Source organism: Notamacropus eugenii, chromosome 4 (assembly GCF_028372415.1).
Source record: "Notamacropus eugenii isolate mMacEug1 chromosome 4, mMacEug1.pri_v2, whole genome shotgun sequence".
In the NCBI taxonomy this organism is placed as follows: Eukaryota; Metazoa; Chordata; class Mammalia; order Diprotodontia; family Macropodidae; genus Notamacropus; species Notamacropus eugenii.
This window is the reverse complement of record NC_092875.1, coordinates 439,914,497-439,930,867: the sequence shown is the minus strand read 5'-3', so window position 1 is coordinate 439,930,867 and position 16,371 is coordinate 439,914,497. Positions and strand designations below refer to the sequence as shown.

Below are 16,371 nucleotides of genomic sequence, written 5' to 3'. Positions count from 1 at the left end.
TGATAGCACAGACACCAATGGTAGTGGTATGGCTTTTTTCTGAAAGTGGCAATTGCATTGTAATGTGTCTCTCATTCACTACTTTTGGTAGGCATACAAGTTGGTTGACTAGATTGTTTTCGATTGTAAAACCTACACCAGCTTCACAGAGCTACCCTTTAATGTGGCCATTCTAGAAAAAAATATGTATCCATATCCAACTTCAGTAAAATGGCCTTCATTTGCCAGCCTTGTTTCACTCAGGGCTGCTATTTGGATAGGATACCAGCTGAGTACTCTGCCAACAAGAACTATTTTCATTTCAGGTCTACTAGATTTTGTGTTGGCTGTAAGGGTATGTATATTTCATGTACTGATTGTGAATGGAATCGTATTTGCAGAAGTATTTGTACACTGTGTATATGTATTTTATTTTGAATATTTTTAAAAATTATTTTGTTTTCAATTTTCTACATTACTTCTATATATCTTACATTTTTTCTCCCTCCCTCCCCATTCTTCACTCTTCTCACCCACTTTGCCTCCAAGATGGCATGCAATCTTATATAGGTTCTACAACACATTTTTATTAAATACATCTTCACTTTAATCATGTTGCATAGAAGAATTAAAATGAATAGGAGAAACCATAAAACAAAACAAAACATAACAGAAGAGAAAATGGTCTGCTTCATTCTGTTATCCAATTCCATACTTCTTTCTCTGGATGTGGATGGCATTTAACCTCAAGTCCACTGGAAATTTTTTAGGTCCTTGCATTGCTGTGAAGGACTAAGTTTATCAGAAAAATTCCTTACACACAGTAATTGTTGCTGTGTACAAAATTGACCTGGTTCTACTCCTTTCACTAAGCATCAATTCATACGCATTCTTCCAGGCCTCTCTGAAGTCTTCCTAATCATCATTTTTATAGCACAATAGCAGTCCATTACATTCACATAGGACAACTTGTCCAGCCATTCCCCAACTGATGGGCATCCCCTTGATTTCTGGTCTGTAGACTCCCAGATATTTTATAGTTTGTATCATAGCTTTAAGAGGGATTTCTCTTTTTATCTCTTGCTGTTGGACTTTGTTACTAATATATAGAAATGCAGATCATTTCTCTAGGTTTATTTTGTAACCTGCAAATTTGCAAAAGTTCTTTATTATTTCCAGTAGTTTTTTTCTTGATTCTCTGGAATTCTCTAAGTATATCATCATATCATATGCAAAGAGTGATAACTTAGTTTCTTCTTTGCCTATTCTAATTCCATCAATTTCTTTTTCTTCTCTTATTGCAAAAGCTAACATTTCTAGTACCATACTGAGAAACAGTGATGATAATAGACATCCTTCTTTCACCCCTGATCTTACTGGAAATGCATCTAGCTTATCCTCATTGCATATAATGCTTGCTGATGCTTTTAGGTAGATACTGCTTATTATTTTATGGAAAATTCCATTTAGTCCTGTGCTCTCCAGTGTTTTCAATAGGAATGGGTGTTGCATTTTGTCAAAAGCTTTTTTCTGCATCTATTGAGATAATTATGTGGTTTCTGTTAACTTTTTTTGTTGATATGATCAATAAACCTGATGGTTTTCCTAATATTGAACTAGTCCTGCATTCCTGGTATAAATCCTACCTGATCATAATGTATTATACTGGTGATTAGTTGCTGTATTCTTTTTGCTAATATCTAATTTTAAATTTTTGCATCTATATTCATTACAGCAATTGGTCTATAATTTTATTTCTCTGTTTTGTCTCTTCCTGGTTTAGGTATCAGAACCATATTTGTATCATGAAAAGAATTTGGTAGAACTACCTCTTCTCCAATTTTCCCAAAAAGTCTATATAATGTTTCAATTAACTGTTCTTTAAATGTTTGATAGAATTCACCTGTAATCCATCAGGCCCTGAGATTTTTTCCTAAGGAGTTCATTGATTGTTTGTTCAATTTATTTTTCTGAGATGGGGTTATTTAAGTATTCAAATTCCTCTTCTGTTAATCTGGGCAATTTACAAATTTTAAAAATATTCTTCCATCTCATTTAGATTGTCAAATTTATGGGCATACAGTTAGGCAAATAATTTCTAATTATTGCTTTAATTTCTTCCTCATTGGAGGTTAGTTTACCCTTTTCATTTTTGATATTGGTAATTTGGTTTTCTTCTTTATTTTGTTAAATTAAATTGAGTAAAGGTTTATTAATTTTATTTTTTTCATAAAACCAACTGTTAGTTTTATTTATTAGTTCAATAGTTTTCTTAATTTCAATTTTACTAATGTCTACTTTGGTTTTCAGTATTTTTAATCTGATATTTACTTGGGGATTTTCAATTTGTTCTTTTTCTAGTGTTTTCAATTCCTCGATCTCCTCTTTCTCTATTTACTTCATGTAGGCATTGAAAGATATAAAACTTCCCCTAAGAACTGCTTTTGCAGTATCTCATAAGATTTGGTAAGCTGTCTCATTATTGTCATTCTCTTGAATGAAGTTGTTGATTGTTTCTATGATTTGTTGTTTAATTCACTCATTCTTTAAGATTAGATTATTTAGTTTCCAATTAATTTTTGGTTTATCTTTCAATCACCTTTTGTTACACATAATTTTTATTGCATTATGATCTGAGAAGGATGCATTGACTATCTCTGCCTTTCTGCACTCGATTGTGAGGTTTTAATGCCCTAGTACATGGTCAATTTTTGTATATGTGCCATGTGCCATTGAGGAAAATGTATATTCATTTCTATCCCTATTCAATTTTCTCCAGAGATCTATCCATTCTACTTTTTCTAGAGTTATATTCACCTCCTTAACATATTTCTTGTTTATTTTGAGGTTAAATTTATCAAGTTCAGAAAGGAGGAGGTTGAGGATCTCACTAGTATAGTTTGTCTGTCTGTTTCTTCCTGTAATTACCTTAACTTTTCCTCTAAGAATTTGGAGGCTATACCACTTGGAGCATATGCGTTTAGTAATGATATTGCTTCATTATCTATGGTGCCTTTTAGCGGGATATAGTTTCCTTCCATATCTCTTTTGATTAGATCTATTTCTGCTTTTTCTTTGTCTGAGATTAGGATTGCTACACCTGCTTTTTTTTTTTTTTTACATTGGCTGAAGCACAATATATTCTGTTTCAACCTTTTACCTTTATCCTCTGTGTATCCCTCTGTTTCAAATATGTTTCTTGTGAACAATATATTGTTGCATTATGGTTTTTCTATCTGTCTCCCTTTTATGGGAGAGTTCATTCCATTCACATTCACAGTTATGATTACTATCTGTGTCTTTCCCTCCATCCTTCCCCCCCCATTTATGATTTTAGTTCTCCCTTCTCCCTTCCCCTCCACAACAGATTTTTTAAATTTTTGACCACCATTTCCCTCAGTCTTGCCTTCCTTTTTTCAGCCCCTCCATTTTACTCCCTTTTTCCCTTGCTATTTCTTCCCTCCCTTTTAACCTCTCCTCCCTTTTCTTTCCTCTTTCCTTTCCTGCTGCCTATAGAGCTAGTTACATTTCTATACTTAACTGAGTTTGTTGTTCCCTCTTGAACCAAATCAGATGAGAGTAAATCTCAAATGATGCTCATCTCCCTCCCCTCTTTTCTTCTAGTGTAATATGTTTTTGTGCCTCTTCCTGTGATGTATTTTACCTTTTTCTGCCTCCTCCTTTCATATTTCCTATTATAATCCCTTTGCACCCTTAAATCACATTTGTTATCATCACGTCATTTAATTTATACTCACTCCCTCTATCTATCTGTGTATCTATGTATATCTCGTTTAAGTATCATAATAAGTGTGCAATTCTCAAGATTAACAAGTATTATTTTTCCCTTATAGCAATGTAAAGCGTTTGCACATATTGAACAAGTTTTTTTCCCTTGTTTACCTTTGTATGTTTGTCTTTCAATTTGTGTTTGAAGATCAAATTTTTTATTGAGCTCTGGCCTTTTCATCAGGAAGGTCTGTCCATCTCCTTGTCTGAAATATTATGCTCAGTTTTGCTAAGTAATTGATCCTCGGTTGTAGTTACAGCTCATTTACCTTATGAAATATCATTTTCCAAATTGTAGAAGCTGCAATGTCCTGTGTTATCCTGACTGTAGTTCCTCAATATTTGAATTGTTTCTTTCTGGCTGCCTGCAGTATTTTCTCCTTCACTTGATAGTTCTGGAATTTGGCTGTGATATTCCTTGGTGTTTTCAGTTTGGGATCCCTTTCAGGAGGTGAACAATGGATTCTTTCAATGCCTGTTTTTCTTTCTGGATCTAGGACATCTGGGAAGTTTTCCTTGATGATTTCTTGGATGATATATTCCAGGCTCTTTTTCTCATCATGGCTTTCTGGTAGACCAATAATTCTTAGATTTTTCTCTCCTGGATCTATTTTCCAGGTCATTTGTTTATTCAATTAGATATCTTACACTTTCTTTGTTTTTTTTTCATGCTTTAAATTCTGTTTGAGTGATTCTTGATGTCTCATAGAGTGATTAGGTTCTACTTGCCCAAATCTAATTTTTTTTTTTTTGCACTGAATGTGGTGACTTTATTGATGGTACACAATACAGGACTCTAGCCTTCTCCCCCCTACTACAGGGGTGTATTGGGACAAAGATGTGAATGGGACAGGGTATCCCCGGTAGAGGAACATAAGTTAGGAATGTAGGCTCCCCAGTGGTGGAACTCCTTTTTTGACTGGGGATGAAGATCCATGGCTTTCCACTTTACTCCTTGGAGGCCATGTAGACCATGAGGTCCACTACACGGTTGCTGTAACCATACTCATTGTCATACCAAGAAAAGAGCTTGACAAAGTGGTCATTGAGGGCAATACCAGCGCCAGTATCAAAGGTGGAAGAGTGAGTGTCGCTGTTAAAGTCACAGGATACAACCTGGTCCTCTGTGTAGCCCAAGATGCCCTCAAGGGTCCCTCTGATGCCTGCTTCACCACTTTCTTGATATCATCATATTTGGCAGGTTTCTCCAGGCAGCAGGTCAGATTCACAACAGATACATTGGGAGTAGGAACGCAGAAGGTCATGCCTGTGAGCTTCCCAGTCAGCTCAGGTATGACCTTGCCTACAGCCTTAGCAGCACCAGTGGAAGCAGGGATGATGTTTTGGGCAGCACCACGCCCATCACGCCACAGCTTACCAGAGGGGCCATCTATTGTCTTCTGGGTAGCAGTAATGGCATGGACTGTAGTCATGAGTCCTTCCACAATGCCAAAGTTGTCATGAATGACCTTGGCTAAGGGAACCAAGCAGTTGGTGGTGCAGGAAGCATTACTGACAATCTTAAGGGAATTATCATATTTCTCATGGTTCACTCCCATCACAAACATTGGGGCATCAGCAGAATGGCCAGAGATGATGACCCTCTTGGCTCCACCCTTCAGGTGAGCCCCAGCCTTTTCCATGCTGGTAAAGACTCCAGTGGACTCTACAACATATTTGGCTCCAGCATCTCCCCATTTGATATTGGTGGGATCCCTCTCCTGGAAGATGGTAATGGCTTTTCCATTGATCACCCGCTTCCCATTCTCAGCCTTGACAGTGCCCTTGAACTTGCCATGGGTGGAGTCATATTGAAACATATAAACCATGTAGTTGAGGTCAATGAAGGGGTCATTGATGGCCACGATGTCTACTCCACCTGAGGTGAATGCAACCCTAGTCACTAGGTGCCCAATACAGCCAAATCCGTTGACTCCGACCTTCACCATGTTTCTGGGATGCGACTGAAGTAACAGATCCTGACACTGAGCTTGGGAGAAAAGCCAAAAGTCCCCATTCTAATTTTTAATAGATTGTTTTCTTCAGTTAACTTTTGCATCTCCTTTTCCATTTGCCCAATGGTTACTTTCAAGGAGTTATCTTCTCCATCTAGGTTTTGTACTTCCTTTTCCATTTGTCCAATTTTTCTTTTCAAAGAGCTATTCTCCTCAGTGAATTCATTTTTCATATTTTTAAAATCACTGGACAATTTTTCTTCTACTTCTGTAAGTTGTCTTTTAAAATCCTTCTTGATCTCTCCTCAAAATGCTCTTTTGCCTTGAGACCTAAAAAACACTTGCCTTCTGAAGTTTCAGATGGAAGTACAGTCTCAATGCTGACCTCTTTGATATTTGTGTTTTGGTTCTTGTCCCCATAGAAAGATTCTATGGTCTTTTCTAGTTTGCTTCTTGCTCATGATGATCACCCTTTTCTTCACTTTTAAAGTAGATCTCTGGTTCTGGGGCACAGGAGGCTCTATCCCATGGCTCTTTTGCTTAGAACTTGAGGTTTTGTGTATTGTGGCCTCTGGTTCTTTCAGCTTGAAGCTAAAATGTTGTAGTTTATCTGGTGCTGAGCTGGCTGGTGTGCCAAAATGGAAGCTAGTCAAAGTCTTTCTGAGTTTCTCTGGAGTTACCCTGGAGCTAGCTGCATTAAGTGTGGGAGAGGGGTGGTCTGGCCAGAGGTCTCCTCTGTTGAGCTAGAGCATTGACAAGCTCAGTGGTTGGTGAACCTCATTTGTGCTAGTGTCTTCCCAATTCTCCTGGCTTTGCTGAGGCATGCCTGGGTCCTGGTGTTGGTGATTGCAGGCTGCACCCCCCTGGGTCTCAAGATCTCCTCCCAGATCACTGAAGTGGGGCTGTCTGGGACAACTCTGGTCCTGCACTGGTTCCCCTTCAACCACAGCAAGAGGGACCCCCACTTTGCGATTTTTCTAGCATCACAGACTAAGAGACTATTTACCCTTTTGCCTGATCCCACTGTTCCAGGATTTTTCCTGGGGAAATATTCTCAGGGTTTTTCAAGATCAACAAGGGAAGGGGGATAGCATTTACTGATCACTCTGCCATCTTGGCTCCCAGAAGTTCAAGTAGGTGACTTATAAACATTTTATCTGTAGGCTGAGAGTCTCAAGAACAACTGCTGCAGTTGCCTGGAGTTCTGTGATTCTCTCTTGCTCACTTCCACTGGACTCCCATCCTGAGCTGATATGTTTGAGAATTCTCTCTGCTGTTGCTTCAGACTGCCCAAGGCTTCCTGTTTAGCTCTGTTATGGCAAGGGCTATCCTTGTGTAACCTGTGCTCTGTCTATGTATGTATTTTAACTTCTAGGTGGGATCCCTTCCTACTCTGGTAAATATGTCAGGGTTGGGTAAGCAAATGTCTAGGGCATCTTTTCTAGTCCATTTCTCATACCAGGAGGTGAGCAGTAGAATCTTGAAAGGCTACGCAGACATCCAGGGTGCTGCCAAATCCCACTGCTGCTTCCAGTGAGAAGATGGGCCTATGACTTCAGTCACCAATTATCAGGGTTGTCACACCTGCTGCTTTGTCACTTGATTGTCACTACAGACCTTTGAGATGTGTAAAAATGGTAAAATGGTATGGGTAATATCTTTTGATTTATGCATAATTTGGATTTAAGTAGGCAGAGTTGCATAAAGTCATTGGTTTCTCTCTTTCAGAGTAGTCACAGTCTGGTGGCAGGACAAAGTCAAGAGGTCTGGGGATGGCTTGAGATGCAGTGGATGATCTTGGTGCCTTCAATGCCTAACCAAACTCTAATTGCTCCGGAGCACCTGTTTGAGCTGCTTTCATGGCCATTGGGGAAAAAAAAAAACCATTATCATTCATCCATTCTACCAGCAAAAGTCTTCATATGCTTGGAGTAAATACCCCTCTATGTCATCGATGGGTTTGGGACCCCTCTGTTATCCTCAATCTGATTAGCCCATCTGCTGATAAATGGTTTACTGGGGTGTGGCCTGTGCAAATGCTACAGCTTCTTGGAGTCACAGGTGAAAGTTAGCTGTGCATCAGATAGACATCAAAGGTGAAAAGCAGCCCTTAAAAGGGCTTGGCAACCTTCACACCAGAGATTCTAGTCTTCCCTGAAAACACATTATAGACTAGATTTTCTAAAAAGATACATATAGATCACAGAATACTTGGGAAGTCTTATAAAAAAAAAGAATACTGACCCCCCCTCCCCAATTGTTTAAAGATTTTTATAGCAGTGTTATTTGTAATTGCAGAGATATTTAACAATATAGGCCTGGTTAAATTATTAATGTAGAGGAATATATTATCTTGTTATAATAACAGCATTAGCCTATGAATGAGTATAACCGTTTTGGAAATCATTTTGAAATTGTCCACAAAAAGATACTAAACAGTGTATTCCCTTTAACCTGCCTATTTCACTATACACAACTGAGATCAAAGAAAAATAAAAAGGTCCTATAGGGGCAAAAATATTTACATCAGTTCTTTTTGTGATGGCAAAAGGGGAAAGCATGGAGATGCTTATCAATTGAGGAATGGTTGAATACATCATGGTATATGAATATAATGGAATACTATTGAGGTAAGAAATGAGTAAATAGATGATTTCAAAGACATGAAAAGATTATATGAACTGATGGAAAGTGAAGTGAATGGATCTAGGAGAACTATTTGTACAAAAAACAATATTTTAAAAAATGAACAGTTTTGAGGATTGCATAAAATAATGATGAAGGAAAGAGCAAACCAGGAGAACGATTGCTATGGTAACAACAGCTCATAAGCAATGGCTTTGAAAGTTGCAAATACTTTGATCAACGATCATTCAGTATTCCAAAACACCAATTATGAAACATGATCTCCATTACTTAGAAATGATAGATCTGGGGTGTGGAATGAGACTTACATACTTTTGTATTCATTCATTGAGAGGTTTATTTTGCTTAACTATGTATATTTGTTAAAAATGATTTGTTTTCTAAATGGTGTGGCGTGTGAAAGGGACAGATTTCTGCTAATTAAAAAAAGAATTGGAGTGATAACAATGTAGAATTTGTCTGAATTTACAGAGAAGGTCACTACTATTGGTTTTACTTAACTGTCACCTTTTTTTTTGAAAGACTTCTCACAAAGTGAGAATAATCAATAAACAGTGATATATAAGCAAACCACATCAATAAAATTTGAACAATTAACAAAACATAATTTAGACCATCAAAACTCAGACTATAAAACTATTCAGAAAGACTTGTATGAAATCATGCATTATAAAAAACCAGAATGCAGGCTAATTAAGCACAAACAAGAATATAGAAACATTAATGGACAAATTAAAATGGTAAAGACTAAAGGGGACAGACTGAAAAGTACAATAGTATATTGTGTTTGAAAGAAAAGTACAGAATTGTGATTTTATTTGTCTAAGGAAGTTCTAGTGAAGAAACTCCTTCTACCAGTGTAGTCAGAAACTGTTCTTAACCTTTAAGACTTGGAAAGTTACTTGGTGAAATTATGTAAATTAATTTATTTAAATAAAGCTTTGTGACATGTTTAGGTGAATTGATATTTAATATTTTATTTATAATACATGTTTTTTTTTAAAAGAGGAAGATGACCGCAAGGATATGGAGTAGAGTATAAAAAATTGAGGCATGGTACTATAAGAATAACATCTGAGGTGCTCTGTCACAGAATGAGCTGATATTGGACAAGAAAAATAAATTTGTTTTTGCTGGGCAGTGATGGGAGGAGGGGAGAGGAGTATAGGAACACTGGGGTGGATGGACCAATGATAACCAGAGAGAGAATAAAATGACAGAAATGCTGCACTTTTATTTTGTTTCTGTTTTCTCAGACAAGGAAAATTATGTCTTGACAGAAAAGGATAAATCAAAGCTAGCTAATGGAAAGCAACGATGAATAGGAAAATATTCATAGAGAACTTAGCTATGCTTAATGAGGTCAAGTCACCAGATCCAAATGAACTATAGGTACTGAAAGAAATGATTGATTAGTGTCCAGTCCCTCGGTTGGCACTGTTACAGTGGAACTTTGAGCCAAATTCTTCCTTCTTTTCATGCTAAATAAAACACCATCAGTGTTTACAATGGAGCACTCCAGGAGGTAGCATCCAAGCACAAAGAAAGTTGATTTGGATACCAAAGATAAATGAGAGTAGTTTTATTCAGAAAACAACAAAGACAGCTCAAGTCTGGGTCTTCCTGGAGCTCCACCTCAAAAAGACCATTGTCTACTCTCAGGGCAATGTTCAGGCCTGACACCCTCAAACATCCCCCAAGCAAAAAAAAAAAAAAAAAAAAGGACTAAAAGTTTTTGGTTTTTTGTTTCATCTAAACTGACTAGATGTGTTAGGGTAAAAAGTATTGCATATCATTTGGAACTGACTATACCTAAATTATGAATATTGATCATTGACAAAGTTAATAACTACTTCTCAATTTATTAGTCTAAATTCCTGTCCTAGTGCTGGCATAATCCTTAGAAAAATTGTAATAAAAGTAAAATGCTCTTCCCCACCCCAACCCATTTTTTACTTTTTTCCCCTCTGTATTAAGAGAGAGAATATTTTGCAAAAGTCCTTGGCACAGTGCATGGCACATAGTTGGCATTTAATAAATGTTTGCTCCCTTTTCTCTTCCTCCACCTTTCCCTGTTGCTAATAGCATCCTCTCTCCTGATACCTAATGGCCTCCATCAGAAGTGAAAAATGCCCCAGCACTCCCCCTGCCCTTATTCATAATCTTCTAACATTTGCTGGGAGAGTCCAGAGAATCTAGCAAAGTTTGGGAAAGCTTGGAAAATCTGTTTGTGACATGTCACTGTTTCATTGCTTTGGATTATTTATGTTTCTTGTATACTGTATCCTGCGTATGTCTACACAGCTGAAGTGATAATACTCCCCTTTCCTAATTGGTAATACCATAATCGTTGATACCTGTTGGGTCATTCCCTGGAGCAGCAAGCTGATTGGTCTACTTTTGCTGACTCATAATATTTACAGTGCATGAAGCTCTTACTTTCTACTTAACTCTTTGGGTAAGATTATGAACCCACATGGTGCTTATGCACCCTCCAGTCAGTGAAAGCTTGGATGGTATCTGTGCTCTTGTGTATGCCAAAGTTAAAGACTTTGGGAAATAAGGATTACTATGTTACACATATGGCACATATTTCAGCATATTCCCTGTATCCACGTAGTCTAATGTGACCCCTTAGTAACATGAATTTCAGTATATTTCTTGGATCAACTCTGATAGCGAAGAAACCTATCAGCTTATCTGTATTCTTGCCCTCAGTAGGTTATATCTCAAATATAGACTTCTCTCTCTATTTTCCCTGTCATCAGATTCAAATTGCCAGGTATTTAATTCATTTTTCTTCTCCATTTAAAAAATATCTGATTTCCTATTCTCTTGTAAATTGATAGATTAATTGATATGGTATTTATAGCCAATAATGTCTTAATGTGTTCTCATGAAAATGAAGCTCTCTGCACTTATATAGGCAGGTCTTCAGATAGCTGACACAGTCCATTGCTGGGCTCATGGTCAAAATCTTTCCAGTGTGATAGGGCATTCCAGACGTATTGTTGTGCTGGCAGAGGCTTTGAACACTAAGAATCACTTTCCTTCCAACTGTGCCATTGAAGTCAGACTTTTCCCTTGGTGAATCACATCTTCTTCTTGGAAATCATTGGTGCCTTAACTCAGACGACTGAATGTTTCAGGAAGCCTAATATTTTGGCAAAAATGCATGCATGTGTGTGTGTGTATGTGTGTGTGTGTGTGTCCTTTGAAGGGAATTGGGGAATCCTGATTCTTCCCTTTGCCCCCACTCCTACTGCAAAACACAGGAAATAAACACTTATGGAAATTATTTTTGCTTGCACAGAATTTACCTATCTACCTTCTCCTTTCTAACTCTCCACTACCCATCTCCCTGCTATCATCATCCAAAAGTTTTCTGCGTTGGAATGAAAACCAGAAATTTGCCTGGCGTATTATATGTTACCCTGGGAAAGTTACTTAATCTCTATGATCTTCAGTAGTTTTGAAATGAAGGGTTTGGGATACAATGATCTCCCAGTCTCTTCTAATTCTGATAGCTCTTTGATTCTGTGGCTTATGGTAAGAGCCAACAAAATTTTCTCGTTAGAGATGAATGTATTTCATCTGTGAAAGCCAAGAGCTTGAATGTCTACATCTTTATCCTCTTGGATCTTGGTTTGCAGCCAGATTTGCCAGGGGGAGGCAGTGGGAAGTTGCTTTGCCACAGTTACAGTTTATTATAGAATATACTAGCATGGCATTTGCACACACGGACATTGCCACAAGAAAAAAAAAGAAGGTCTTATGATATCTGGAAGTATAGCCCATGGTACCTCAGATTTTCAAGATAATTAGGAGCAAGCCCCATGGAAGACAACTCTATGCCCTAGCTATTTCATTCCAACCTTTCTCCTCTCCCCCTAGTCAGGTAGCTGATTTCCTCTTCAGAAGCTATCTTGTGTTGTGACAGTAACAGTAAATATTCTGGTTCCTATGACTAGAGGAATGACTACTGCTATGAGGAGGGGTGGAGGTTAGTGATTTTATTGTAGCAGCAAGAATTCTGAAGTCTTTAATGCTGTGGTTAGTGTGGAAGACCTCTACTTTGGTTAGCTACAGTCCTTAAGTGACAAGGGATAACAAAATCCCAGTTACAGATCTCAGACCAGAAGTACTCACCCTAGGCCAAGAGGGGAAAAGGAGCCTCATCCTCTTTTCTAGGGCCTGATCACTATTGAACTTGGCCCCATAGAACCTTGGAACATCAGAGCCACTACAGCTCAGAACTGTTAATTATGAATGGCGCTAGAAAAATATGAGGTCTCATGATAAAGAGATATGTGAAGTAAAAACTTCCAATGAGGATTACAGGTTTGGGGTGCAAAGCTTTTCCTCATCAAGCTAAAATTTTGCTAGGTGAGGTATAACATTAAATTATCTGTAAGCAAAAAGTTAAATAGATGGTTGTGTGCTGCTTATAAGCTAAGGAAAGAATAAAATATAGCATTAAGCTATGACAGAAACGAATTAGAATCCAGCTTGTTCCAGCTTATTGACTTAGTTCTATTAGACATGAAATTTAATACGTTATGATTCTTACCAGAAGAGGTTTTATCCTATTGACCATGAACCTTTATTCATTCAACTAATACATACTTTTGAGTACACACTGAACAAGGTGCAATGAATTACAGGTGTTGCCATGAATACAAAAATGAATGAGACAGGGTCTCTTTCCTCAGGGAGTTTTCCTGAGGGGAAACAGATACACTCTTAGAGCTAGAAGGAATTTAAGAAGTTATTTGGTCCAAGCTCTGTATTATACAGACCTGACCTAGAAAGAATGACTTGACTAAGGTCAAAATAGGTCACATGAATACCAGAACTTTGATTCCTTCCCAGTTTCTCTGACAGATAAAAATTAATTTTTGAGAAGACACTAACAGATTGTTGCATCAGGAAAGTCCACCCATAGGAGGTAACACTTGAGCTAAAACTTGAAAGGAATTAGGGAGTCCAAATAGCAGAGATAAGGAGAGAAAGTTTTTCAAGATATGAATCATAACTGGTACAAAAGAATGTAATGTACAGAACATATGATGATCAGCAAAAAAGGCTATTTGACTGAAATGTAGAGTGATCAAAGCTATATGATAGTTAAAAGGCTACAGGAGTTTCAGGGCAGGGAAAGCACTGCCAGTGAGCTAATCAGGAAAGATTACCTGGAACAAATGGCATCTGAGCTTTTTGAAGGATGAGTCAAAATGAAGGATGGAAATGAAGGAATTAGGGAAGAGATAGGAAGGACATTTAGACTAACTAGAATATAATAAGCAAAGGTGTAAAGATGGGGAATTATGTGGCACTTGTCAATAACTATGAGTGTCCAGTTTGGTTTGGATGTCAACCATAATGAAGCAAACAGTGGAAAAGAAGAACAGAGAGTTAGAATAGGGAATTTTAGGGTTTTGATGTTGGCAGAAAATGTAGAAATCTTTTAGCCAAAGCTAACCTCCCAACCTAGCCAGTGCTTTCTCCCCTATTGACTCTCAGGCTAGATCACAGAAAGACCTTGAAAATAGCAAGGATTTTCTTTTGTTTCCCTCTCTCCATAGACAATGTGAAGCCTTTGAAGACTTATTGAGAAGGACAGTGACTTAAATAGGAAGATGTATTGAAGGGAATGAAAATGGAGATGAGCTCAATGGCTATTGAAATAGTACTGATGAGATCGTAATAATGACCTGAACTAGTGTGGTAGAAATAAAAATGGAAATATATGGATATATGGATATAAATGTAAATATACACATATATGTATGTGTATATATGCATCTAATTCATGTATATAATACATGCATATTGAGGGATAGAAGATGGCAGAGGAGAAGCAGGGAATTGCCTGAGCTCTCTGAACAAATCCCTCAAAACACCTGTAAAAAATGACTCTAAACAAATGTTAGAACAGCAGAAATCACAAAATGACAGAGTGAAACTGATTTTCAGGTCCAGACAATCTGGAAGGCTGACAGAAAGGATCTGTTGCACTGGCCCCATGTGGAGTACAATCCAGCATGAACCACAGAGGCACAGAAGAGACTGGAGCATGCCTCAGGGCACTGAATCTTTGGCAGCTGCAGCAGTTTCCAAACTTCTCAAACACAAAAGCCAACAACAGCTTCAAAGGTCAGTGGGAAAACTCTTACCTGGGTAAGAGAGGAATATAATCCAGCCCCAGCCCCAGCATCAACCCTAGAGCCAGGGTGGTGGCAGTCATTGCTGCAGCTGTGACTGCTTTTGAAGCTCTTGTTCTACAGAGGGTGGGGGAAATCAAGCAGCTGATTTGAGTTGCAGTCCTGGGTGTTGGAAGAAACACTTGGGGGAAGGAAGAGAGCTGATATGGCAGAGCTTGTGGTGGCTGTGAAGAGGGAATACTATTCATAGCTCCATGGCAGAAAAGAGTGCTTGTGGTTGCTCACAGACCAGAGTACAGACCAAGAGAAAAGTAAACACCTCTCTTTTGATCATAACGCTTTGGAAGAACTGAGAATTTATGGGTCCCGAGAGGTATCTCTGAAAACAGCTACACAAAACCCCTGAAACTTGGGACAGTACACCCTCAGTGTAACAGAGTTCAAAAGTCAAGTAATTGGTTGAGAAAAAGACCAAAAATGGGGAAACATAAGACTAAAGAAGGTTACTTTCTTGGTGAAAAGGCATTTTGTTACAATGAGGAAGATCAAAGCATACAACAAAAAGAAGATAGCAAGGTGAGGGTTCCTGCATCCAAAGCCTCCAAGAAAAAGTATGCAGTGGTCTCAGGCCATGGAAGAGCTTAAAAAGGATTTTGAAAATCAAGTAAAAAAAGAAGAGGAAAGCTTGGAAAGAGAAATGAGAGCAATGCAAGAAAATCATGAAAAACATGTCAACAGTTTGCTAAAGGAGACTCCCCAAAATGCTGAAAAAAATTGCACCTTTAAAAATAGACTCACCAAAATGGCAAAAGAGTCCAAAAATGAATGAGGAGAAGAATGTCTTAAAAAGCAGAATTGACCAAATGGAATAATTCCATCAAAATTATGATGGAGCAAATGGAAACTAATGGCTTTATGAGATATCAAGAAATTATAAAATGAAACCAAAAGAATGAAAAAATAGAAGACAGTGAAATATCTAACTGAATAAATAACTGACATAAAAAATAGATCCAGGAGAGATAATTTAAAAATCATTGGTTTGCCTGAAAACCAAGATAAAACAAAGGGTTTAGACATCATTTTTCAAGAAATTATCACTATGCTATATGTATCTTATTTAGAAATCTATAAAAAAAAGTACATAATATTTCAGTGGTATAAAGAAAGAAAAAGAATCAGAACAACTTCATCCAGTATTGGAGCCTTGGGACATCAGATAATAATTGGTCCCAGATTTAAATTTTATGACAACTTTGCTCACATATTTCACTCCCTAGGACCTCTGGCATCAAATATAAATTTCTCTGATTCGAAATAAAAATGTTCACATCTTTGTTGTGTCACAAGTTTCTTATACATGCACTAAATATTTCAGCCATATTGGCCTTGCTCATTCTCAAACATCTCCACCTTCCATTTCCATTCTATTCTTACTGATACCTACACCTAGGATATTATCCTCCTCTCTTCAAACTCTAGGAATCTCTGGGTTCCTTTGCAACTTAGTCTAAGCATTTACTGTATGAAGGACAAAGTGCTAGGCACTGGTAATATAATAGCACAAGTGAAACTTCTACAGCTAAAATGTGATTCAATATATTAAAAAAACTAGATTTTCACTCAAGTCTCTTCCCCGTTTAAGTGGTAATTACAAGTAGAAGTACTTGTCAAAAACCTTTCCTGGTCTCTCCAACCACCAACAAATGCTACTCCAAGGCTACCTAATATCTGCTTTAATGTTTTGGAATATATCTATTTTTAGTATTTTGAATATACAGACACATACATATTTACATGCATACATATGTATATACATATACATAATACATGTTGCT

At 37.5% G+C, this 16,371-nt stretch overlaps 1 pseudogene; it reads right to left on the bottom strand.

The window, feature by feature from the left end:
• Nucleotides 1–4,612: 4,612 nt before the first annotated feature.
• On the bottom strand, nucleotides 4,613–5,717 carry LOC140498641 (glyceraldehyde-3-phosphate dehydrogenase-like; annotated as a pseudogene).
• Between the last annotated feature and the right edge of the window lie 10,654 nt (nucleotides 5,718–16,371).